Below are 25268 nucleotides of genomic sequence, written 5' to 3'. Positions count from 1 at the left end.
TGGCCAGTCCCTGCTGAACCAGCAAAATTTTGATGCGTCTATGGCCAGCTTAAAGTGGAGTTCCGGCCTATTTTGCAACTTTAGTGATTCCTGGAGTGCTCGCTATGCTGATCAACAATTGGGCATTTTCTATTTTTTCGGGGGTCCCTTACCTTATTTTCAGGGCATTTTTGATTGTACCTCCTCCTCCTCCCCCCTCTGTGGCCATGGCCACCGACATCACTTCCGCCTTTGCATTGCATCCTGGGAGCTGTTTGTCATCACTCCCAGGAGGCTGGAATCAGGAAGAACTCCCAGAACACTCCCTGGAATCAGGAAGAACGACACAGCAGATTACACTGCGGCTTCAGATGCCCACGTGTAAGATGGCCGCCCCCAGACAGCGTTTTTAAAAGTAAAATTGTGACTAAAATCCAATACTGTACACCTTGTAAGTATGAGAATAGCGGTTCTGTAAAGGGCGATGGATTTGTATTATAGGGGTATTTTTAGATAAAAAAGGTATTTGAGGCCGGAACTCCGCTTTAAGAGAAATAGTATAAAGAGCACAATCATATTCAAACTTGGGGCCTTAATCAAGAACAGTATAGAAATCTCACATTATGTACACTATAGAGCAGGGATCCTCACCCAGGGTTGAAAAATGGGCAATTTCTGTCTTTTAGATAAATTCCCATTGACACCATTGTTCCTTTTATCTGTAGGGGGTAATTCTTCCCAATGATGACAAGAGTAAGGAGCATTCTTCCCACTGACTGTCACACTAATGTGTCATGAGTTGTGGATTTTTACTTTTTAGCAGGGGTTCCCCGAGACCAAACATTTTTTTTCAAGGGTTCCTCTGTGTTAAAAAGGTTGAGAAAGGCTGCTATAGAGTGTATGAGCAAAATAATAATTGTTTGACAATTTCTCTCTACTTTTATTTTGTAAGGTAATCCTTATGAAATACACAACATAAAGCTCTATTAAAGAGCAACTGTAGATTCTGGTAGATTATGCAAAAAAAACAATTTGATGGGGAGGAAGGATTTCTCAAAGTAACTTGGAAGTTGGAATGGGAGTCATGTTGAACTGTCAAATAGGAGAAGGAATAGGAAGAAATTGTGAGATTGTGTAGCAAATAACAGGACTGCATACCAGGAGCAAATAGCTGGGGGTCGGTGGGGTATGGTAGGCTAGTGTTTTTTTTCTAGACAGGAAGGAAAGCTAGAGGTTATTGAGAAACTTGATATGCTTCCAGATGTGTGTTCTCATGGAACGCTTAATGGTACTGGAGTGTTGGGAAGCCAGTCAAAGACACCACACATTAGAAGGTAGATCTGACATGCCTCCGTGTAGGTCATTAGCAGGGCAAGTAAAGCATAATTTAAAAAAAAATAAATAAATATATATATATATATATATATATATATATATATATATATATATATATATAATTTAATAATACTAGATATATTTTAAAATAAATTACTGAAATAAATTAATTTTTTGATGATATTCTAATTTCATGAGATGCACCTGTGTGTGTGTATATATACAGTTGTGCTCTTAAATTTACATACCCTGGCAGAATTTATGATTTCTTGGCCATTTTTCCGAGAATATGAATAACACAAAAACGTTTCTTTCACTCATGATTAGTGTTTGGCTGAAGCCATTTATTATCAATCAACTGTGTTTAATCTTTTTAAATCATAATGACAACAGAAACTACCCAAATGACCCTGATCAAAAGTTTACATACCCCAGTTACTAATACCGGTTTTGTTTTATATTCTCTGAAAAATGGCCAATAAATTATCAATTCTGCCAGGGTATGTAAACTTATGAGCACAACTGTATATATACACATATATATATATATATATATATATATATACACACACACACACTCACACTGTATTACCAAAAGTATTGGGATGCCTGCCTTTACACGCACATGAACTTAAAATGGCATCCCAGTCTTAGTCTGTAGGGTTCAATATTGCGTTGGCCCACCCTTTGCATCTATTACAGCTTTAACTCTTCTGGGAGGGCTGTCCACAAGGTTTAGGAGTGAGTCTATGGGAATTTTTGACCATTCTTTCAGAAGCGCATTTGTGAGGCCAGGCAATGATGTTGGACGAGAAGGCCTGGCTTGCAGTTTATGCTCTAATTTGCTTTGACAGTATAGTGTGTGTGTGTGTGTATATATATTGTCAGAAGTGCTTGTTATCAATCACAACAATAAAAACCCCTATGTGATCTGCCCAATGTATTATTAAAGAATATCTTTGGTCAACATTGAAAATTATATATTTATTTCCACAATGTATTTCAATTATTTCGACCCTACTCCTAATAATGTGAATGATTTTTAAGTTTTAAAATGTTCCATTTTAAAAATCCTACACATTAATTTTCTTGAATCTTGTGAAACATATTTACTATGCCCTATAAATATGTACCACTGGGTCCACACATTGCACAGGGCATGCAGTCTGAACTACAGAGGTGAGTGGCGGGGGGAGGGTGGGGGGTAGGGGTACCATGGGATATATAGTCCTTAGAAACCTAAAGTAAACCAAATGAAAGAACAGAGGAGAAGTTGCAGAGCATGCAGGGAATCCAGAAAGATGTGGTAAAAGTTGGCCAGCACCCAGGCAGCAATAACATTATTTTTTAAGTAAGTTTATATTGGATTGTTAAAAAAATAATTATCATTTATTTTGCTATTACAATGCTGATGTTATCAAATAAAAGTGTATGCTGTGGCTATATTTCGCCTTAAAAAAGAGGGTTACAAGGTGTTAACTCAGCGGGTCCTGCTGTCACATAGGAAAGGCAGAAATCTATCCTATGTGCATTAGGGATTGACCAATTATCGGCAAAACCAATTATCGGAGGGCCGATATTCACTTTTTTGCTACATATCGGTATCGGCCCCGGAACTTGCCGATATTACCGATATTGTCATGACTACATTGCGTATGTTGCGCCACGTGCCTCCGCGCACTGGGCCTAACCTTCTGCCCTCTTAGGTCGCCTCCCTCACCTTGGACAGCCTCGTCTGGAGTCGGGAGTCTCTCGGGAGTGTATAACACAGCTATACACCCACCCGCATCAGCCCGGTGCCAGCCAGCCACCCAAAGGCCCTGTACCAGCCACCCAGCCACAGGCACTGTACCAGCCAGCCAGCCACCCACAGGCCCTGTACCAGCCAGCCAGCCACAGGCACTGTACCAGCCACCCACAGGCCCTGTAACAGCCAGCCACCCACAGCCCCTGTGCCAGCCACCCACCCACAACAGGGTGCCAGTCATTTAGCAACCCACCACAGGGTGCCATCCAGCCACCCACAACAGGGTTCCAGCCAGCCAGCCACCCACCACAGGGTGCCAGCAAGCCAGCCACCCACCACCACAGGGTGCCATCCAGCCACCCACAACAGGGTTCCAGCCAGCCAGCCACCCACCACAGGGTGCCAGCAAGCCAGCCACCCACCACCACAGGGTGCCAGCCAGTCAGCCACCCACAACTGGGTGCCAGCAAGCCAGCCATCTACCACAGGGTGCAAGCAAGCCAGCCACCCATCACAGGGTGCCAGCCAGCCACTCACCACCACAGGGTGTCAGCCAGCCAGCCATCCACCACAGGGTGCCAGCAAGCCCACCACCCACCACAGGGTGCCAGCAAGCCAGCCACCCACCAGAGGGTGGCAGACAGCTAGCCACCCACCAAAGGGGGCCAGCAAGCCAGCCACCCACCACAGGGTGCCAGCAAGCCAGACACCCACCACAGGGTGCCAGACAGCCAGACACCCACCACCACAGGGTGTCAGCCAGCCAGCCACCACAGGGTGCCAGCAAGCCAGCCACCCACTACAGGGTGCCAGTCAGCAAGCCACTCACCCACCACAGGGTGCCATCCAGCCACCCACCACAGGATTCCAGCAAGACAGCCACCCACCACAGGCTGCCAGCAAGCCAGCCACCCACCATATGGTGCCAGACAGCCAGCCAACCACCACCATAGGGTGCCAGCAAGCCAGCCACCCACCACCACAGGGTGCCATCCAGCCACCCACAACAGGGTTCCAGCCAGCCAGCCACCCACCACAGGGTGCCAGCAAGCCAGCCACCCACCACCACAGGGTGCCAGCCAGTCAGCCACCCACAACTGGGTGCCAGCAAGCCAGCCATCTACCACAGGGTGCAAGCAAGCCAGCCACCCATCACAGGGTGCCAGCCAGCCACTCACCACCACAGGGTGTCAGCCAGCCAGCCATCCACCACAGGGTGCCAGCAAGCCCACCACCCACCACAGGGTGCCAGCAAGCCAGCCACCCACCAGAGGGTGGCAGACAGCTAGCCACCCACCAAAGGGGGCCAGCAAGCCAGCCACCCACCACAGGGTGCCAGCAAGCCAGACACCCACCACAGGGTGCCAGACAGCCAGACACCCACCACCACAGGGTGTCAGCCAGCCAGCCACCACAGGGTGCCAGCAAGCCAGCCACCCACTACAGGGTGCCAGTCAGCAAGCCACTCACCCACCACAGGGTGCCATCCAGCCACCCACCACAGGATTCCAGCAAGACAGCCACCCACCACAGGCTGCCAGCAAGCCAGCCACCCACCATATGGTGCCAGACAGCCAGCCAACCACCACCATAGGGTGCCAGACAGCCACCCACCCACCCACCACAGGGTACCAGCTAGCCAGCCACCCACCACAGGGTGCCAGCCAGCTATCGTGAAGAGCAGGATGCTGCAAAAAGAGAATGACAACAGACGGAAGAGAAACTTCATTGTGGTCGAATAGATGCCATGTTCAGTGTTTTATTGGGGCCTCATGCAGAGGATTCTTCTGAATCTGCAATAATGACCCTGGATGATGAACTTCATTTCTATTTGAAGAAACCAGTAATTGACAGAAGAAATGGTGATCCTCTTCAGTAGTGGAAAGGAAATGAGGCACGCTACAAAAGACTTGCTTCTCATACTAGAAGATACCTTTCTGCTCCTCCTTCCTCAGTACCAATTGAGAGTGTTTTTAGTGACAGCAATATATGAAAAAACACAAAAGCCATTGAACTGGTGAAAATGCTGAAATGTTATGCTTTCTGCACTATAATATTGTTCTACTTAACTGGGAGTTTTGAAAGTGAGTAGTACTAGTGTCCAGTCCACTGTCTTTTGCACTGCAGCTACTAGATTTAATCATTGCAGACAGTGAGGGCACTACTGCAGCAGTTTATGTAAAGTTTGTTTTGGGAAGCCTTTAGTTATTATTTTCCCAGCACTTTATTTTTCACAGTTGTCTACAGTTGTCTACTCTTCTAGGACTCGTTCGTTCACATGATGTGAAACGAATGTACCTGCAAGTGAAAGTTGTGCGGTTTTCCTATCAGTTTTCATGCAGGTAAGTTGTGAAGAACGAGCCTTTTTATGTTAAAATTGTTAATAAACAAACATTAACATGTTCAGTACCAGAATTGTGTCAAAAAATTGTCTTTATTTTTTAAAACTTTAAATGTACAAAATATCGGCCCATATCGGCCGATACCGATACACTGTGACCAAATTATCGGTATCTGCCCTGAAAAAAACTTATCAGACTATCCATAATGTACATACCTCTCAACTGCCCTGGATTAGCTGGGACCGTCCCGGGATTTCAAGTAAAGTCCAGTGTCTAAAGAATCCGGGCTGAATCCCACAGCGGAGCTCAGTGCGGAAACAAGTTTCACAAGTACAAAGAAGTACCTGCCAACTCTACAGAATGGGAGAGGAGGTAGGCTAGATCTGCTCCACCTCCTCCCCATGTCCTCCTGCGCCCATCCACAACCCACGTCTTGCAGCTGTTAAGGGGTTGTGTGGGTGGGAATTTTGAAGCAGTGCACACAATGTCACTGCCTGAGCCTGGGGAGAACAGCCAGCCTCAGGTGAGTGGAAGTCTGTGACTGAACCCTCCTCTCTCTTCCTTCCTTTCATGTGCCATAGTAATCCTTCCGTAATGCCTGCCATGTGCCTTAGTGATCCTTCCTGCCTTCCATGTGCAATAGTAATACGTACTGCCTTCCATGTGCCATAGTGATCCTTCTTGCCTTCAATGTGGCATAGTGGTCCTTCCTGCCTTCCTTTGGCACATGGAATACAGGAAGTATCACTATGGCACAAGTGATCCTTCCTGCCTTTAATGTGCCATAGTGATCCTTCCTTTCTTCCATGTACCATTGTGATCCCTCCTCCATTTCTTCCATTTACCATAGTGATCCTTCCTTCCATATAACAGTGACCCTTCCCTTTCTCCAATCTCTCTCCCTAAGAGTTGGTTCACACTAAAGGCTCCAGGTTGTGGTACAGCAATCAAACCAGATTTTATAGGTACAAGGAAGCCCAGCATTTGTTTAACCACTGCCTTTAAGCTCCTACCACTACCATGTTTGGCCATACCCATTTTTGTGACTTTTTAAAGAACATCCCTATATCTATGGCCAACTAAAAGGTAAAAATCTGATGTATTATAGAGAACATAAAGAAATGGTAAACTGTGCCTAAGCAGCACCCTGAAAATGTGACCATTTGCTTGGAATTCCTCCAGAAAAATAGCAGTGCACCGGTATGTGAGTGTGCCTATCCTCTTTTATACCTAGAGCCTCAGAGCTGTATATGAGCAGTGTGAGGTGTAGGGCTCTGCTGTCAGCTATTCATATGAGATTTAGAGTGAAAACTTGGTGATGTCACTACTGTGCTGCTCACTGTTTTTCTTACATGACATGAGATGAAATTACTTGACTTGAGGAGGCAAAACTCTGCATTTACGAAAATGGCTACCTCCACATAGAGACATAGTGGACAGCCAATAACAGGGAAAGATCAACTGCAAGAAGACTATAGTCAATGCAGCTATGACTTTTAGGGCATAGCTTCCAAAGGTCAGTTCCTTTTTAAGGCATAGCAAAGAACACAGTTATGACACAAGGCTCACCAAAAGTGGAGACAATGCATTGGAAAATTATATTTTTGAATGTCTGAAACACATTTACTGTACTTTTTTTTTTTTTTTAGAGTGACTCCTACTATAACACAGTGAGCCTTATTTATTACAGTCCCTGTCACCAAAGGAGCTTACACTTCAATGTCCTAGACACAATAAAACCAATTTGAGAGCAAGCCATTTAACTTATTTGTATGTTTTAGTGTGTGGGAGAAAACTATAGCTCCATGCCTATAGTGTCCTTAGTGGGGAAATCAAACCCAGGCCCCAGCACTGTTTTCAGTGCTATCCACACAATGCACTGACTTGCTTCATGTAGGCAATCTATGATAGGAAATGTGATCACGGTTTTCAGCTATAAAGCACCTTGTTGTCTGTGATGAGAAAAATACCGTAACTCATTTCTATAAATCCGCTGTATCAGAAGATCTATTTTTGAAGCATGACATAAAGTTAAACAATTTCCTTTAAATGACTGTTTTGTCATTTATCATACTTGAATGCTGAGATTCATGTCTTCAGTTCAGATTACAGAGAAGAGGATAGATAAGGAGGCCTGGAGATAGAATATGGAGGAACAAGATATACATTTATAGAAATATCTACAAAAGGAAGTATGATTAACTAACCTAAACATAATCTGAATTGACAAGTAGCTTGAGAGGGATGAAGTTTGGTGTAAGATTTAGTAGAAAATATTAGCAAAAAAATTTGTACACTGGTGCCAGACTGTAGAGAAAGGCCAAATGATACATCATCATGGGACTTGTAGTGTCCCAAAAGTTACAAAACGTATGTCTATTTTTTTTAGATCATTTCTATAGGTAACGTATTCCAAAGAGTTTTCTACATTAAACATTTTATGTTTACTTAGAATTAGCCCAGATGTAATGCGTAAGATAATTGAGTCTCTGGGTTGCTAGGTCTAAACTGTGGTTGGCTCACTCATTGGCTGACTGTAGTTCCAGAAAAGACCTGGTAAGCAAGAAGATAAACTCATATAATTTTCTTGTAGTAGTTAGGTAGTAGGGTAGTTAAAACCCCCATTATCATCCCTCTCCCAGCCTTACAGACCTTTCTGTCTGTGCAATGAGGTGAGTCTCCACCTCCTCATTAACACTGAGTGGCCTAAAACAAACATGAATAATTAACTTGAAGCCCTCTATTATCGTCAAGTTGTCCACCACTGCTGTATTGAGACATAGGTAGGTTGGATAACATGAACCTGGAAGGGGGCAGAGAGTTGAATTGCTGAAAACCACTTTTCTTCCCCAGGCATCCAAGATGTTTTCTGACCAGATATCCACAAAGGCCAACAGGCATCTCCCCATTTTTGTAAGTGGTGTCATCCTTTAATGCCAAAGATGGTTTGTCTGCAGGTTTAAAAGCCCAGGGTTTGTGACTGAACTGGGCCCCTGGCTTAGGTTTGGTCCAATTTCTCCAAAGGGGACAAAGACAAAAAACAAAAATACTTTTTTAGTGGAGGGGAGTTTAAACTACTACCAACAATTCTTTTTATGGCTGTGCTTTCTGTGACCACTGACAGCCCCCCCCCCTCCCCCCAAAGCTTAAATAGGCAAAACAGTGATAGGAAGTAAAATTTAAACGTCTTCCCACTTTGTCAAAAAATTAAAAATATTAACAAAAAGAGGACAGTTGTACAAGCATGCCTTTTACTGTATGGACCCTATGAAGCCTTGTTAAGTTGCCTTTATTTAGATTTTGTATTCTAAGGTGAATTTTACCAAAAACAGAGTACGAATGATAGAAAAAAAAAGTATAAAATCACGTGCCTCCTGGCAAACTACAAAACTGCACCTTGAAAACAAAACAAGGTGTCCGAAATTGTAAATCAGTCTACAAGGCTCTAGGGAACAGAACATCAGTGAAATAGTTTCCCTGCAGAAGGCCAAGGACCTTATTTGGAATACAGAGAAAAGCAGCTTCTGAATCCCTCTGGTAATAAATCGATCACTTTTTCACATGCTTTGATAATGCCCTTGAACATGGCACCTGGGCACAATCCTTGACAAAACAGAAGTTCTAAAAGAGAAACAGTTGACTGAAAAAAAGAAGAGACTGACAGAATGAAAGGTTTATATTGTACATATGGTAGATTTTACTTTTTCCTTGAGCAGATGCCGTGCTTTTGCAGAGGTAAATTAAACAGGAAGTCTGCTCAACAAAAATATTTTAGCTTTAGTTTGGTGCAGGTAGAATTACCAGCTTGTTAATATGTCTTGGGAAGTCTAACTGGGAGATCTTAGTTCCAAGCACCCAGCATGCATTACAAAGGGATCTCGCTTTCCCTGTTCAACGTATAATTTATTTTTCAGAACATTGAAAAAAAAATTAGGATTTGGGCAGTAAATCCAGGAAGTCTCGCAGGGGAACACTATTGCTGGATACACTAACAATATAATCTAAATAAAAATACTGTAATATTTTTGGAAGAACTGGAGGCCTTGCACTTAAATGCTGGATCCCTAGCAATGTCTGACTTCAGTACATTTCTGGTCACAAGCCAAGAATAAGCTTGGTGTAAATGAGTATCTGAAAAGAGTTCTGGGTCAGCGACTCACACAGCATTGAAGTCACAGTAACAGAATGACAGCCATGGACCTAGTATTTTCAAAGGAGTTCATTAATGGTAGAATGCATTATTTTTTAATTACAGTATCCTTTTATTGCAAAAAAAAAAAAATCCTATTGATATTACCAGAAATCCAGTGAGTTTCTAACTTCCTGTGTAAAAAGACTTTAACATCCAGGGCCAGGCCAAGGGGTAGGTGGAAGAGGTAGCTGCCTTGCACGCTTCAGCAGGAGTTGGGCACAAAAAGAGCAGGACCTGTAGTTTATGCTTCTGAAGCAGTTTGCAGTTTATGGGGAAGGGGGGCGGGGTGCAGTTTGGCCCTTTCCCCTTGAGTTTTAAAGGACCTTGTTCTTGGCACTGACTATATCACATCACAAATAACACAAGTCCATCTGGCTCAACCAGGAAAAAACAAAAACCCCACCATACAATCCCATTAACACAATCGTATACCTGCAGTTGATCCAGAGGAAGGCGAAAAACCCCAGATCCAATTTGATACGGCAGGGTAAAAAAATATTCTTCCTAAACCCCCGCCAATCGAATATTCCTGGATCAACTTTACCTATAACAACAACAAATTCCATACTTATTTGGGTAAAAGATAAGACTACAGCTGGGATACTTTTAGTAAAAAAACAACATGACAAATGATCAGTAGATCAGTCGCTTTAGATGCTTGGCATATGACATTGGAAAGGTATGACTGTATTACCTTATCCTTATACTTATCATGTTTACTCTCAATATAATGTAGTTGCTCTCAAAAGAAGGTCACAATATAAATTGTTTCATCCAGGTAACTTCTAGAGCTGTGGGTTTGATTGCCTAGAGTCCAATCATAAGGGGCTGTAATACAGTCAGCGGATAAGCAACAACTACAGGAAGTTGGCTTGGAGATTAGAGGACCTTTATTTTTTGTTTCTGATATAGAGAATGCAAAAATAAAAACTCAGCACTTATTCATGTAGCTTCTTTTTATAGACAGAAGAAAAAAGCTTGACAAATACAATAAAAAATGAATTATTTCATATTAACAGTAAGGGCTCGGTTCACTTTGCCAGGCGACTTCCCAGCGACTTGAGAACTACTTTGATAGAAGAATAGAATAGAAGTGGGATAGAAGTCGACTTAAAGTAGTTCAGGAACCTTTTCTGAAGTCGGAGCGACTTAAGTAGTGCTAATTAAGACAGCTCTCATTGACTAACATGGGATTTCACATGTCACGCAACTTGGGGTCTCAAAAGTGTGACCCGAGCCTTAAAGACTTTGTATAGCTTTGTAAGCTTTTGTATACAGTTATATTTGTTTTTTTAAGATATATAGAATAAAAAACATTACATTTCAGAACACAGTAATGGACAGGGCTGGCCCAAGACATTGTGCTGCCTGGGTCCAAAAATAAATGCTGCCCCCCCCAAAAAAAAAAAAAAAAAATCACGCACACCAAAAGGCCCACACAATTTTATTTTATATCATGAAAATTAAAATTAAATGTATTGCGCACACCACAATCACACAAGGAACGTTCCCCGGAGGAGACCCTCCGCCTCCTCATACTCGTCAGTTTGCACTACAGGTGGCAGTATGAGATGGGGAAATGCCACCCGTAACACGCCGCAAAATGATGACACACAAAACTGCTGGGAAAAAAAATCATGGACATCAATTTGCTGCCCCTCTCAAAGTGAGTGGGACCCATGGTAGGGCCGGCCCTACTAATCGAACATCTAAACTCAAAAGCTCTGAGGACTACAAAAAATAAAACTGCTATAAAATATTTTATAATAAGCGGCAATAGTTTTCATACATTTAGAACTAACACTTTGAAATCCTAACTAAATCAGAACAAATTAAATCCTGGCCGGAAGACGCAGCTCAAATCACCAAAACCATACCCATATTTTATGTAAGTCTTATGCTTTGTGAGGACTGAAAATCAACATTGCCTTGTCAAAAAAGGGACAACTGGGAGATACAAATGCACACACTCATCTGGACAGGACGGTATCCGACCTATAGCATGATGATAGTTAAAATGTCATCCAACTTGCTGTCTATGTTATCTTGATATAAATTGTTTGTACCTGTCTTAAATGAAATAGAACCTAATCTTTGCATACTATGAATGCATTTTATGTGAATTAACATTGATCATCGGATTCATTAGGCAATGCAATATATGACAGTTAGCAAAGACCTATTTCACATAAACAATGGCACTGTAAAATCAATACCTGTTTGGTTTTTAACAATAGTTTGTGTAATATTTTGGAGTGCACTAAAGTAGAATAATTGTTGACATAGGGGGCTCACAATCTAATTTTGCTAGGAACCTTGAGCAAGCAATAAAGCAAATTTCTAAAGGTCAGGGAGACTTCCCATGGGGACATGTGAGATAGTTTTTAAGCCTTTTTTGGTCTATATGTCATGGTACCTATTTAAACTTTACTAAAAAAATCACATTGGTTGTTACTACCAATAGCAGCCTTTACCCTACAAGTCATTTGTAAATGGTTCTAGTAATATGTGTTTCTGCAATGAATTTTGAAAGTCTGTTTCCAACGGAGACATACTACAGTCTCTTGAAATTCTACACACTAATAAAATTGTAACTAATTTGCATCCGAGATGGGGAGTGAGTGGCAGCGGTTGCTATGGATACCATCTCCCGAGCCCCAGCTACCAGCAACAGAGCGCAGCTGAGAGCTTAGGAGATCCTAATCATGCTCCAGCTCACGCGAGGCTGAGGCCAATTCATACTGGCCCCCTCTCTCCCGCTTCTATATACGACACACACTCTCCTATTAAATCAGAGAGGACAGCTGCCTTTCCTGGCACTGACATTGGTGTGGAGGTGGCCTTTGCTCTACCACCTCAAAAAAAAAAAAAAAACACCAGCGCCAAACACCATGGCACACTACAGAAAAAAAAAATACAAAAATGTCCACGTCAAATTATATTTATTATATATATTCTAGTGTTAAATTCTGCAGTTCAGCACTATAAATACACAAATCCTACATATCATTTCTCATCACCAAAGGAGTTTGCACTCCAGTACCCCTACCCCAGTAAAAAAAAAAAATTATTAAACCAGTAAGTTTTGGCTTATGGACAGGAAAACAGCCACATGAAACCCATGCACCCCATCAAAGTATTATTCCTGGTGGGAGCTAAAGCCAGGACCCTAGGGCTGAAAGGATATATGTCAATAACCCAATTGGCAATGCATATAGATGCTAATACAGTGTATATCTTTGGCACTGCTCTTATACAAAGTAAGCAGAGCACAAATAATTTCACATTTGCTTGATAGCCTTGGTTGTGGAACATGGTAGACTTGGATCCTAAAGTCTACCTAACGCTGAAGTTTAGTAAAAAGGTTTATTTTGGGATACAGCGCCATACATATTAGGTACATGTAATGGAGTATCCCAGTACTTGCAGACAACTGCTTCTACTGAAAATCCTCTGTGCTGTGCCCACCTCTGAGCTGCCAAATACTGCCCTGAGGAGCTTGTCTTTAAAAACCGTGAAGGTTAACAGCAACGGCTCCTAATAAGGAAAGCTGCACCACTCACCAGTCCCTTACTGCCTCCTCCATAGAACTCATCTTACTACAATCCTCTCTGTTCTGAGTTCTGTGAATGGGGGGGAGAAGATGCTGTAGTTAAACTCCTCCATTCACAAATCTCAACGCATCATGGAATGCACTAGGAAGGGCAGAGGAGGCAAGAGAGAGCATGTGAACGATGCAAGTTTTATAATTAGTAGCCACCGCTGTTACCCTTCATAGCACCAGAAGATAGCTGCTCAGGGCAGTATCTGATGGCTAAGAAGGAGACACAGCACAGAGAATGTTGAGCAGAAGAAGTCATCTACAACTAACACCAAACACACCATTACACATGGTGATTAAAAAAAATAAAGGTGTGACACTCACATACAGTATCTCACAAAAGTGAGTACACCCCCCCACATTTTTGTAAATATTTTATTACATCTTTTCATGTGACAACACTGAAGTAATGACACGTTGCTACAATGTAAAGTAGTAAGTGTGCAGCTTGTATAACAGTGTAAATTTGCTGTCCCCTCAAAATAACTCAACACTGCCATTAATGTCTAAACTGCTGGCAACAAAAGTGAGTACATCCCTAAGTGAAAATGTCCAATTGGGGCAAAAGTAGCAATTTTCCCTCCCGATGTCATGTGACTCGTTAGTGTTACAAAGTCTCAGGTGTGAATGGGGAGAAGGTGAGTTAAATTTGGTGTTATCACTCTCACTCTCTCATACTGGTCACTGGAAGTTCAACATGGCACCCCATGGCAAAGAACTCTCTGAGGATCTAAAAAAATAACTATTGCTCTACATAGGATTGGCCTAGGCTATAAGAAGATTGCCAAGAACCTAAAACTGAGCTGCATCACGGTGGCCAAGATCATAAAGCGGTTTACCATAACAGGTTCAACTCAGAACAGGCCTCGCCGTGGTCGACCAAAGAAGTTGAGTGCACGTGCTCAGCGTCATATCCAGAGTTTGTCTTTGGGAAATAGATGTATGAGTGCTGCCTGCATTGCTGCAGAGGTTGAAGAGGTGGGGGATCAGCATGTATGTGTTCAGACCATATGCCGCACACTGCATCAAATTGGTATGCATGGCTGTCGTCCCAGAAGGAAGCCTCTTCAAAAGATGATGCACAAGAAAGCCTGCAAACAGTTTACTGAAGACAAGCAGACTAAGGATATGGATTACTGGAACCATGTCCTGTGGTCTGATGAGACCAAGATAAATGTATTTGGTTCAGATGGTGGCAAGCGTGTGTGGCGTCAACCAGGTGAGGAGTACAAAGACAAGTGTTACTTAGCATAGTGGTGGGAGTGTCATAGTCTGGAGCTGCATGAGTGCTTACGGCACTGGAGAGCTACAGTTCATTGAGGGAACCAAAAATGCCAACATATACTGTGACATACTGACGAAGAGCATGATCCCCTCCCTTTGGAGACTGGGCCGCAGGGCAGTATTCCAACATGATAACGACCCCAAACACACCTCCAAGATGACCACTGCCTTGCTAAAGAAGCTAAGGGTAAAGGTGATGGACTGGCCAAGCATGTCTCTAGACCTAAACCCTATTGAGCATCTGTGGGGCATCCTCTAGCAGAAGGTGGAGGAGCACAAGGTCTCTAACATCCACCAGTTCCGTGATGTTGTCATGGAGGAGTGGAAGAGGACTCCAGTGGCAGCCTGTGAAGCTCTGATGAACTCCATGCCCAAGAGGGTTAAGGTAGTGCTGGAAAATAATGGTGGCCACACAAAACATTGACACTTTGGGCTCAATTTGGACATTTCCACTTAGGGGGTGTACTCACTTTTGTTGCCAGCCATTTAGACAATAATGGCTATTTGTTGAGTTATTTTGAGGGGACAGCAAATTTACACAGTTATACAAGCTGTACACTCTCTACTTTACATTGTAGCAAAGTGTCATTTCTTCAGTGTTGTCACATGAAAAGACATAATAAAATATTTACAAAAATGTGAGGGGTGTACTCACTTTTGTGAGATACTGTATATATCTCAACAAACCATAGAGTGGGGAAATAATTATTTGATCCCCTGCAGATTTTGTAAATTTGCCCACTTACAAAGAAATTAGGGGTCTATATTTTTTTTATCATAGGTGTATTTTAAATTATAGTGACAGAATATCAACCAAAAATCCAGAAAAAAAACACATGATGCAAATGCTATAAATTGAGATGCAGTTCAGTGAGTAAAATAAGTATTTGATCCCCAAGCAAAACATGACTTAGTACTTGGCGGAGAAATCCGTGTTAGCAAGCGCAGAGGTAAGACATTTCTTGGTTACCAGGTTTGCACACATCTCAGGAAGGATTTTGGTCCACTCTTATTTACAGATCTCTAAATCCTTAAGGTTTCTTGGCTGTCGCTTGGCAAATTGAAGTTTCAGCTCCCTTCATACATTTCCTATAGCATTCAGGTCTGGAGACTGATTAGGCCACTTCATGACCTTAATGTGCTTCTTCTTGAGCCACTCCTTTGTTGCCTTGGTGGTATGTTTTGGGTCATTGTCATGCTGAAAGACCCACTCACGACCCATCTTCAGTGTTCAGGCTGAGGGAAAAAGGTTCTCATACAAGATTTCACAATACATGGTCCCGTTCATTGGCCCCTCAATGCGGCAAAGTCGGCCTGTACCTTTTATTCTCTTTAATGCCAAAGAGCTCAATTTTGGTCTCATCTGACCACAGCACTTTCTCCCAATCCTTCTCTGATTTATTTATATGTTCATTGGCAAACTTCAGATAGACCTGTACATGTGCCTTCTTTAGGAGGGGGACCTTGCGGGCACTGCAGGATTTCAATCCATGGCGGTGTATCGTGTTACCAATGGTTTGTTTGGTGTCTGTGGTTCTAACTGCCTTGAGATCATTCACAAACTCCTACCATGTAGTTCTGGGTTACTTTTTAACGATCATCCTTACCCCATGAGGCAAAATCTTGCATGGAGCTCGAGACCGAGAGCAATTGATGGTTATTTTGTATTTCCTCCATTTGTGAATAATCACTACAACAGTTGTCTCCTTCTCACCAAGCTTCCTGCTGATGTAGACCATTCCAGCCTTGTGCATGTCTACAATCTTGTCCCTAAGTCTTTTGACAGCTCTTTGGTCTTGCCCATGATAGTGAGGTTTGAATGGAAAAAAGAGGTTATGTGGACAGGTGTCTTTTATACACATAACAAGTTGTAGTTATGAGTACCTTCTTAAATTGACAGGACTAAGCTGTGAGTATCACATAAGCACATACTGTAGCCCAGGGCTCGACCAACCCAGGCACCAGGTCGCAATTGTGACTATAAATTGCGTCCTGGTGCTTGGCCTTTCTTAGCTCATTTACTGTTGGCACCAGGCGTGAGCAGAGAGTGCAACTATTGGCCACGACGCATGGTAATCGCCGGAAATCTTCTATCTAGTCTCTCCTCCTTCGACCCCATTTTCCAGCTCCTTATTTTCTTTTTTTTCTTTCAAGCAAGGCCCGCCCATGTATGCTGAGCGCTGGTTGGACGGTCCACGGGATTTCCGCCTGTGATTGGCCTTGGTGGCTGTCAGTCAGGTAAGGCATCAGGTGGCTGGGCTACACGCGGCTCTTGTTGCCTTCGCATTTGGCTTGACAAGCTGGTCTGGACAGCGGCAGCTTTGTACCCTGTCAGTGTCTGACCCCAGTCGTCATCGCCGGTGGTGAATGTGTCTTCCCGAGTCTCAGACATGGAGCTGTGTGAGAGGCGGGATCCCAGGTAGAGGTTTGGTCGGTGTAGCTTGAGTTGCGTGCATTCAGTGCTCCGCTCATCTCTGCTCACCTGACCCCCCACCCCAGGCTCCTCATTATTGTCAGGTTGAGGAGAGGCGCCTGGCGTGGGCAGCTGTCAGAGCTTCTCTCAGATCTCCTTTATGCTACTGTAGTTCCTGCTGGCTCCCCTGTGTGTATATGTCCTTCCTGGGAGCCTGGTCTGTAGCTGGTCTCTCCCAGACTAGAGGAGGAGGTTGTGGGATGGAAAGGCCAGGCTGTCCTCTACTTGCTGAATCCTGGGTTTAGAGACACATTTAGAGACACAGGTCAGCGATCTTTGCAAGTTAAAAAAACTGGCTCCTAACTTTTTCAGCTGGCTCCTAGATTCAAAGCAAACTTGTCAAGCTCTGCTGCAGCCAGTCTGTGGAAGCCAGAATTATTGTTGGCTGGTAGGGGATCAAATACTTATTTTACTCACTGAACTGCAACTCAAATTATAACATATGTATTGTGACTGTACTCACCGTCACTGTAAGTGAAAAACAGATACTTAAAGCGGAGTTCCGGGCACAAAATCAATCTTTTTTTTTTGTGCCCGTCCGCTAGTTCTCCTTCACCTGAAAAGGAATTGGATAGTTAGGTTTTTTTTTTTTTTTTTACTCACCTTGTAATTGAAGATCGAAAATACTCACCTCAGTGTACTTCCTCCCTCAGCGCCGCGGCTCCGCCGTCACTTCCTGTCTTGCGATGATTCCTGGGAGCTGAACGTCATCGCTCCCAGGAATCAATGTGACGGCACCGGCCCCGCTCGTCACTTCCCAGCATGCCCAGAAGCTGTGGAGGAATGCGGCGCCGCACCGGAAGTGACGAGAGGGGCCGGTGCAGGCGCATTCTGGGAGAAGAGGACGCAGAAGAAGAGGCAGAAGAGGACCGCGCCGGCTTCAGCTGCCCACAAGAGAGATGGCAACACTGTGGAAGAAATTTTATAAGTGAGTATTTCATCTTGCAGGTAAGTGCGAACCGGGACAGATCAGAGGCTAGCCATTGTGGAATGTACTAGCCCTGACTGTCCCGGGGGTATGTTCACTGAAAAATGTTTTCTGTGCCCGGAACTCCGCTTTAATGGTTTGGATTGCTTCAAGTGAGACAGTAATATTTGTCAGCAATATCTTCATATAGAAATATGAAGATTTAATCCCACTTTACACTGGGAGACTTAGGCTGTTGTAGACCATTGCCATGAAGTCTGTGACTCCTAAATAATGTGTGTATTCCATGTCCCTCAATGTCAGACAGGTTTTCCCTATTGTTTGTGTATTGAGATAATGTGTATTCCATGTACTGGAGTGTAGGAGACGGACAGACCGATACTGGGGTCTCTTCCTATTGTCTATCTATTGGGCTGGAATGTGGATTGTGCCTGTTCCATTGTTAAATGTTAATGACCTCACATTGTTCTGTCCAGATAGCTATATAATTAGGTTAGGTTAATTCTGTTCCTGTATACACTTTCATCTGCATATGATACTGTAATCAGGCAGAGGGGAGGGATTGTGTACACTGTATGGGAGTGTAAAACTCTGTTTTTATTGGATGGTAAATTTCAGGGCCTGTTCCCCACAAGGTCCACCTGGGTGGTAACCTTGTGGGGGAAAACTGTATAAAAGAGCAGCTGTACCAGTAAAGTTTGAGTTATACTTCACCCTCAATCAATAGTCCTGTCTCTTATTGGGGGAATCTGCTACAAGGGATTGCTATGCTCTTCATACTCCCTTGAATAATCACTAAGCTCTTGTAAGAGCTTGTTCCTGTTCCTGTGCCTGCTTCCCTCTCTGGGGAAAGAGAGGTTCACCCACTGGAACCCAGGGCCTTGTCGTAGGTCCAGGGTGGGTAGGAGACGGCGAGACCCCAACCAAGCTGCGGCGGGTTGGGGGGTCTGAGGTGGTTATGGTGTCTCGTGGAGTGCTTGGAGCCCTCGGGAAGCACTAGGAGCATCCGTCAACGGAGGTACCCAGTCAGGGGTGCTGGTTGATCTGTTACATGTATCATGTGATATTCTATATATATCATTTAAAATACACCTATGATAAAAAATATAGACCCTTAATTTCTTTGTAAGTGGACAAACCTACAAAATCTGCAAGGGATCAAATAATTATTTTCCCCACTGTATACAATGACAGAGTATCAAATAATAAAGTGAAAGAATCAAAATGTGACATAATCCCAACACCAATGTTTCTTCAATGCAAATCTCCTGTGTCTTCACCACTAATCCTTAAGGTATAGATGTACACTCACCAGAAATGTTTGACCCCTTTTTACAGGTAGGTTTCATTAGTAAAAAGGGGCGAATTTTCGTGATGTTACAGAGGTGAAGTCTACAAGCTTTAGACAACGATTAGATTTGGGGCTGAAAGGACAGGTCAGAATCTCGGATTACCCCTTGTGACCTGGCGTGAGGGGAGGGTTTAATGGTTGCATTATTGACCTTGATTAAAAAGTCATGGAGAGGGGCACGGGCAGGAGGGAATAATATCAGCTCAGTTTTAGAGAGTTTTGGTTTAAGGAAGTGGTGCGACATCCATGCTGATATATCAGTCAATAAGTTAGTAATGTGAGAGGAAACTGAAGGAGTGAGGTGAAGAGTAAACAGATAGATTTGTATGTCATTGATGTAGAGATTTTCCAGCATACTGAAAGATTTCTAAAACTTTCTTCACAATTAATGTTGGTTTCATATACTACCAGAATATTACAATTACACTCATAATTTTATGGTATGATTAGTCTAACAAATAGCCCTGTGATCATCTAATTTTATCTACATTGGGTGTCAATGTTTGTTTACAACTTCCAGCTGTCTAAATCAATCTGTATTTTTTTTCCTCCATAATAAGCCCTCTTCTACTGATAATGTTCAGATCTATATAACTAACTTTAGAGAAAACCTGTTATGAGAGAAACATGGTTTCATTGCTAAAATCCACTTCTTAAAATGTTACCTGGATTTTATTCTGTCCCTCTGGCTTCAGCAGTTTGAGTCACTGACCTGTAAGTATGGACATGACAGCTTTTGACTTGAAAAAAAAAAAAAAAAAAAGGAAAAACAATGCAACCTGCAAATAAGAAAGTTCATACTTACCTTTCCTGTGGTATTTTGCACTGATCTGCTCTGTAATGCAAAGATACAGCTATCCAAAGTGTCTTAGGAATCCAACATACTCCTGATCTCTGTTGCATTCTGTGGTTCCTCCTACCAGCTCTTACATCACTACAAAACACAGCAGTGACATAGAGGCCAGAAGATCGAATCACTGAATGCAGTAGGGGACCAGGCATCCAGCATATCCAGAAATGTGTCAGATGCTATAGTTTTTTTCATGTAGCTGTATACAGTGGCACAGACAGCAGGGCAATACAGTGGCACCGGTGGTGGGGCAGTTACAGTATCTCACAAAAGTGAGTACACCCCTCACATTTTTGTAAATATTTTATTATATATTTTCATGTGACAACACTGAAGAAATGACACTTTGCTACAATGTAACATAGTGAGCGTACAGCTTGTATAACAGTGTAAATTTGCTGTCCTCTCAAAATTACTTAACACACAGCCATTAATGTCTAAAACGCTGGTTTTAGGACATTTTGGACGCTCAAAATGTCCAAATTGGGCCCAAAGTGTCAATATTTTGTGTGGCCACCATTATTTCCAGCACTGTCTTAACCCTCTTGGGCATGGAGTTCACCAGAGCCTCACAGGTTGTCACTGGAGTCCTCTTCCCCTCCTCCATGACAACATTACGGAGCTGGTGAATGTTAGAGACCTTGAGCTCCTCCACCTTCCGTTTGAGGATGCCCCACAAATGCTCAATAGGGTTTAGGTCTGGAGACATACTTGGCCAGTCCATCATCTTTACCCTCAGCTTCTTTACCATAGCAGTGGTCATCTTGGAGGTGTGTTTGGGGTCGTTACCAGTTGGAATACTGCCCTGCACCCCAGTCTCCGAAGGGAGGGGATCATGCTCTGCTTCAGTATGTCACAGTACATGTTGGCATTCATGGTTCCCTGTAGGCAAGACACACTTGTCTTTGTACTCCTCACCTGGTTACCACCACACATGATTGACACCATCTGAACCAAATAAGTTTATCTTGGTCTTATCAGACCACAGGACATGGTTCAAGTAATCCATGTCCTTAGTCTGCTTGCCTTCAGCAAACTGTTTGCGGGCTTTCTTGTGCATCATCTTTAGAAGAGGCTTCCTTCTGGGACAAGAGCCATGCAGGCCAGTTTGATGCAGTGTGCGGCATATGGTCTGAGCATTGACAGGCTGACCCCCCACCCCTTCAACCTCTGCAGCAATGCTGGAAGCACTCATATGTCTATTTCCCAAAGACAACCTCTGGATATGATGCTAAGCACATGCACTTAACTCCTTTGGTCGACCATAGCGAGGCCAGTTCTGAGTGGAACCTGTCCTGTTAAATCGCTGTATGATCTTGGCCACTGTGCTGCAGCTCAGTTTCAGGATTTTGCCAATCTTCTTATAGCCTAGGCCATCTTTATGTAGAGCAAAAATTCTTTTTTTCAGATCCACAGAGAGTTATTTGTCATGAGGTGCCATGTTGAACTTCCAGTGACCAATATTATTATTATTATTATTATATAGTATTTATATAGCGCCGACAGTTTACGCAGCGCTTTACAACTTGAGGGTAGACAGTACAAATACAATACACTTTAATACATTAGGAATCAGAGGGCCCTGCTCGTTAGAGCTTACAATCTAAGAGGGACTGTCAAGGGATACAAGAGGTAATAACTGTGGGGGATGGGCTGATGGAGAAAATAAAATTACAGTTGTTAGGTGGTTGCCAGATAGGTTTCTCTGAAGAGATGTGTTTTCAGGGATCGTCTGAAAGTAGACAAAGTAGGAGATAGTCGGACAGATGGAGGTAGAGCATTCCAGAGGATGGGAGAAGCTCGGGAGAAGTCCTGGAGGCGAGCATGGGAAGTGGTTACAAGGGAGCGAGAGAGCGGGAGGTCCTGGGAGGAATGAAGAGAACGAGTTGGTTGGTATTTTGAGACCAGATTAGGGATGTAGCTGGGCGCCAAGTTATGGATGGCTTTGTAAGTTATGGTTAGTAACTTGAATTTAATTCGTTGGTTGAGTGGCAGCCAATGGAGGGATTGGCAAAAAGGGGTAGCAGACACAGAGCGGTTTGCAAGGTGGATGAGCCTGGCAGCAGGGTTCATGATGGACTGAAGGGGGGATAGTCTTTTTAAAGGTAAGCCAATGAGAATGGAGTTGCAGTAATCGAGACGAGAGATGACCAGGGAGTGGATTAGAAGCTTTGTGGCATCATTGTTTAGGAAGGGACGTATCTTGGAGATGTTGCGGAGGTTGAGGCGGCAAGCTTTGAACAGTGACTGGATGTGTGGCTGAAAGGATAGTTCAGAGTCCAGGATTATACCTAGGACCTTGGCATGGGTGGACGGGTTGATAGTTGTGCCGTTGATGTTGACAGAGAAATCAGGGGAAGAGGACCATGGGGGACTTGCCTTAGGGGTCAAAACTGCCCCAAAAACATCCCATTTGTGCACTTCTCTGAACAGAACCTTGCTCCAATATGGGGCATTTGGTTGCTATGGGCAACACAGCTCATTTTTGGAATGCATTATTCAGGCTTTTTTTCCAAGCATGCTTTACATATCAAAACAGCACCAGTTAGATTTTTTTATTTTCATATATAATCATTTTGACTAGTGATGTAGGCGCTAAAAAAAGGAAACATAGGTTGTTGTTCATAAATACTGAATTAGAAATAATAGAGTAGTACAGCAAGGGAGTGATTTTTTTACTTCAACTTTTTGGTATTAAAATTAATTAATATGGACCCCATTTATTTGTTATCACGAATTCTGTACATGAATAGCATTTATGAGACCTTCACTTGAAAATGCTATAACTGCAGTTAGTCCTAATATATACTTATCACTGGTTAGTTTCACAATCTGTTGTAGTTAGCTCTTCTACAATAACACTGTGATATCCATGCTTTGTGGGTTTCCTTAATTTTTCATGAGCAAGCTGCAGCGGGGAAAACTTTGTGCAAGAGATGCAGAGTTCTGTATAACAGCTTATCAAACCGGCAAGCATATCATCAGTGCGCTGCAATGTGTTCTGTAGATCTCTTTAAATATTCACAAAAGCTTAGCAGCAGTCTTTAAAACTCCCACGTCCACCCGAGAGACAGTAATCTGAACTTAGTGGCAAACGAAAGGCTTCAGGCTGAGTAGCTCAGCCCCAATTATCCTCGCAAGAGCGAGGGGAGAATCTGCTTATGTTGTTGTTCCGTAGTTCCATGCTATGGCACAGCAGGTCTGGAGCCTGATCCCTCGTTACTGAAACCAGTCTTATGCCAATTTTCACGCGGGTCAAGCGCAGGTGAAAATAAAAAGGCTTCAAGGTCACGCGTATTGCGCAGTGTCAAACATACACAAGTCGCATACAAAGTGCAGAGGCTGCTGTTCAGCTATGCAGACAATGTAAATGTATCCCAGGCCATTTCTCCACCTACCTTCATACAGTAAGTAAGAATTATTATGCCACATGGCTTGTTTATGTAGCCTAGGTGCAGGCATTACCTATAACTGACATGATGTTACAGTTTTCATTTCTGTAGTCGGTGTATTTTTCTTGTATTTATTAAGCTGGATACACACTATACAACTTTTGTTGGTAGATTTCCTTTACAGTAGATTTACCTTCAACTGTGTAGTGCAAGGGCCTGCCTGATTGCATACAAATTGAAAGTGTTTAGGTTTGACCTCATGTTTTATGGTTTTGGTAAATATAATGGAAAAAATCTAAAGACAATTGTATAGTGTGTATCCAGCTTTACTTCAAGTAGAAGACCTCTGTAGTGTAATCTGATGACTGTGGACATGATACTTCCCCCTGTTTATTAAACAATTTGATTTTACATTGTTGGTTGCCTGTATAAGGATTTGTATAAATGTACTGTAGTAAACTCGAGATCAGTTTATCATCCCATCTATAAATGCTTTTTGCTGGTATATTAAAGACAATCAACGCTCCAAGTAAAGCTCAACGTTTGTATGCAGATAATGTAACACATGGCACAATAGTATAAAAAAGCAACAATTATTTGGACAACAGAGAATGACTCTAGAAAATGATTTTCAGGGACCCAACATCAGATTCTTGGTATGGAATAACTGATATGTTCAATTGCCTGGTAACACAAATTGCTAATCAGCCAATCACATGGCAGCAACTCAATGCATTTAGGCTTCTAGACGTGGTGAAGATGACTTGCTGAAAGTCAAACTGAGCATCAGATTGGGGAAGAAATGGGATTTAACTGAGTTTGAACATGGCATGGTTTTGGTAACAGACGGGCTGGTCTGAGAATTTCAAAAACTGCTGATCTACTGGGATTTTCATGTACAACCATCTTTCGGGTTTACAGAGAATGGTCCGAAAAAGAGAAAATATTCAGTGAGCAGCAGTAGTGTGGAGGAAAATGCCTTGTTGATGTCAGAGGTCAGAGGAGAATGGGCAGACCGGTTTGAGATGATAGAAAGGCAACAGTAACTCAAATAACCACTCGTTACAACCAAGGTATGCAGAATACCATCTGTAAACGCACAAAACATTGACACCTTGAAGCAGGTGGGCTACAGCAGCAGAAGACCACACCGGGTGCCACTCCTGTCAGCTAAGAACAGGAAACTGAGGCTACAATTCGCACAGACTCACCAAAATTGCACAATAGAAGTTTGGCAAAATGTTGCCTGGTCTGATGAGTCTTAATTTCAGCTGCAACATACATATGGTAGAGTCAGAGTTTGGAATAAACAACATGAAAGCATGGATCCATCCTTCCTTGTATCAACGGTTCAGGCTGGTGGTGTAATGTTGAGGGGGATATGTTCTTGGCACACTTTGGGCCACTTAGTACCAATTCAACATCGTATAAAAACCCCACGACCTACCTACGAGTATTGTTGCTGACCATGTCTACAGTGTACCCATCTTCTGATGGCTCCTTCCAGCAGGATAGTGCACCATGTCATAAAGCTCAAATCATCTGGAACTGATTTCTTGAACATGGCAATGAGTTCTCCAATGGCCTCCACAGTTACCAGATCTCAATCCAATAGAGCACCTTTGAAATGTGGTGGAACAGGAGATTTGCATCATGGATGTGCAGCCGACAAATCTGCAGCAACTGCGTGATGCTATCATGTCAAAATGGACCAAAATCTCTGAGGAATGTTTCCAGCACCTTGTTGAATCTATGCCATGAAGAATTAAGGCAGGGTCAAAAGCAAAAAAGGGT

Source organism: Pelophylax lessonae, assembly GCF_965119305.1.
Source record: "Pelophylax lessonae genome assembly, chromosome: 7".
In the NCBI taxonomy this organism is placed as follows: domain Eukaryota; kingdom Metazoa; phylum Chordata; class Amphibia; order Anura; family Ranidae; genus Pelophylax; species Pelophylax lessonae.
Note: the sequence above shows the minus strand (reverse complement) of the source record.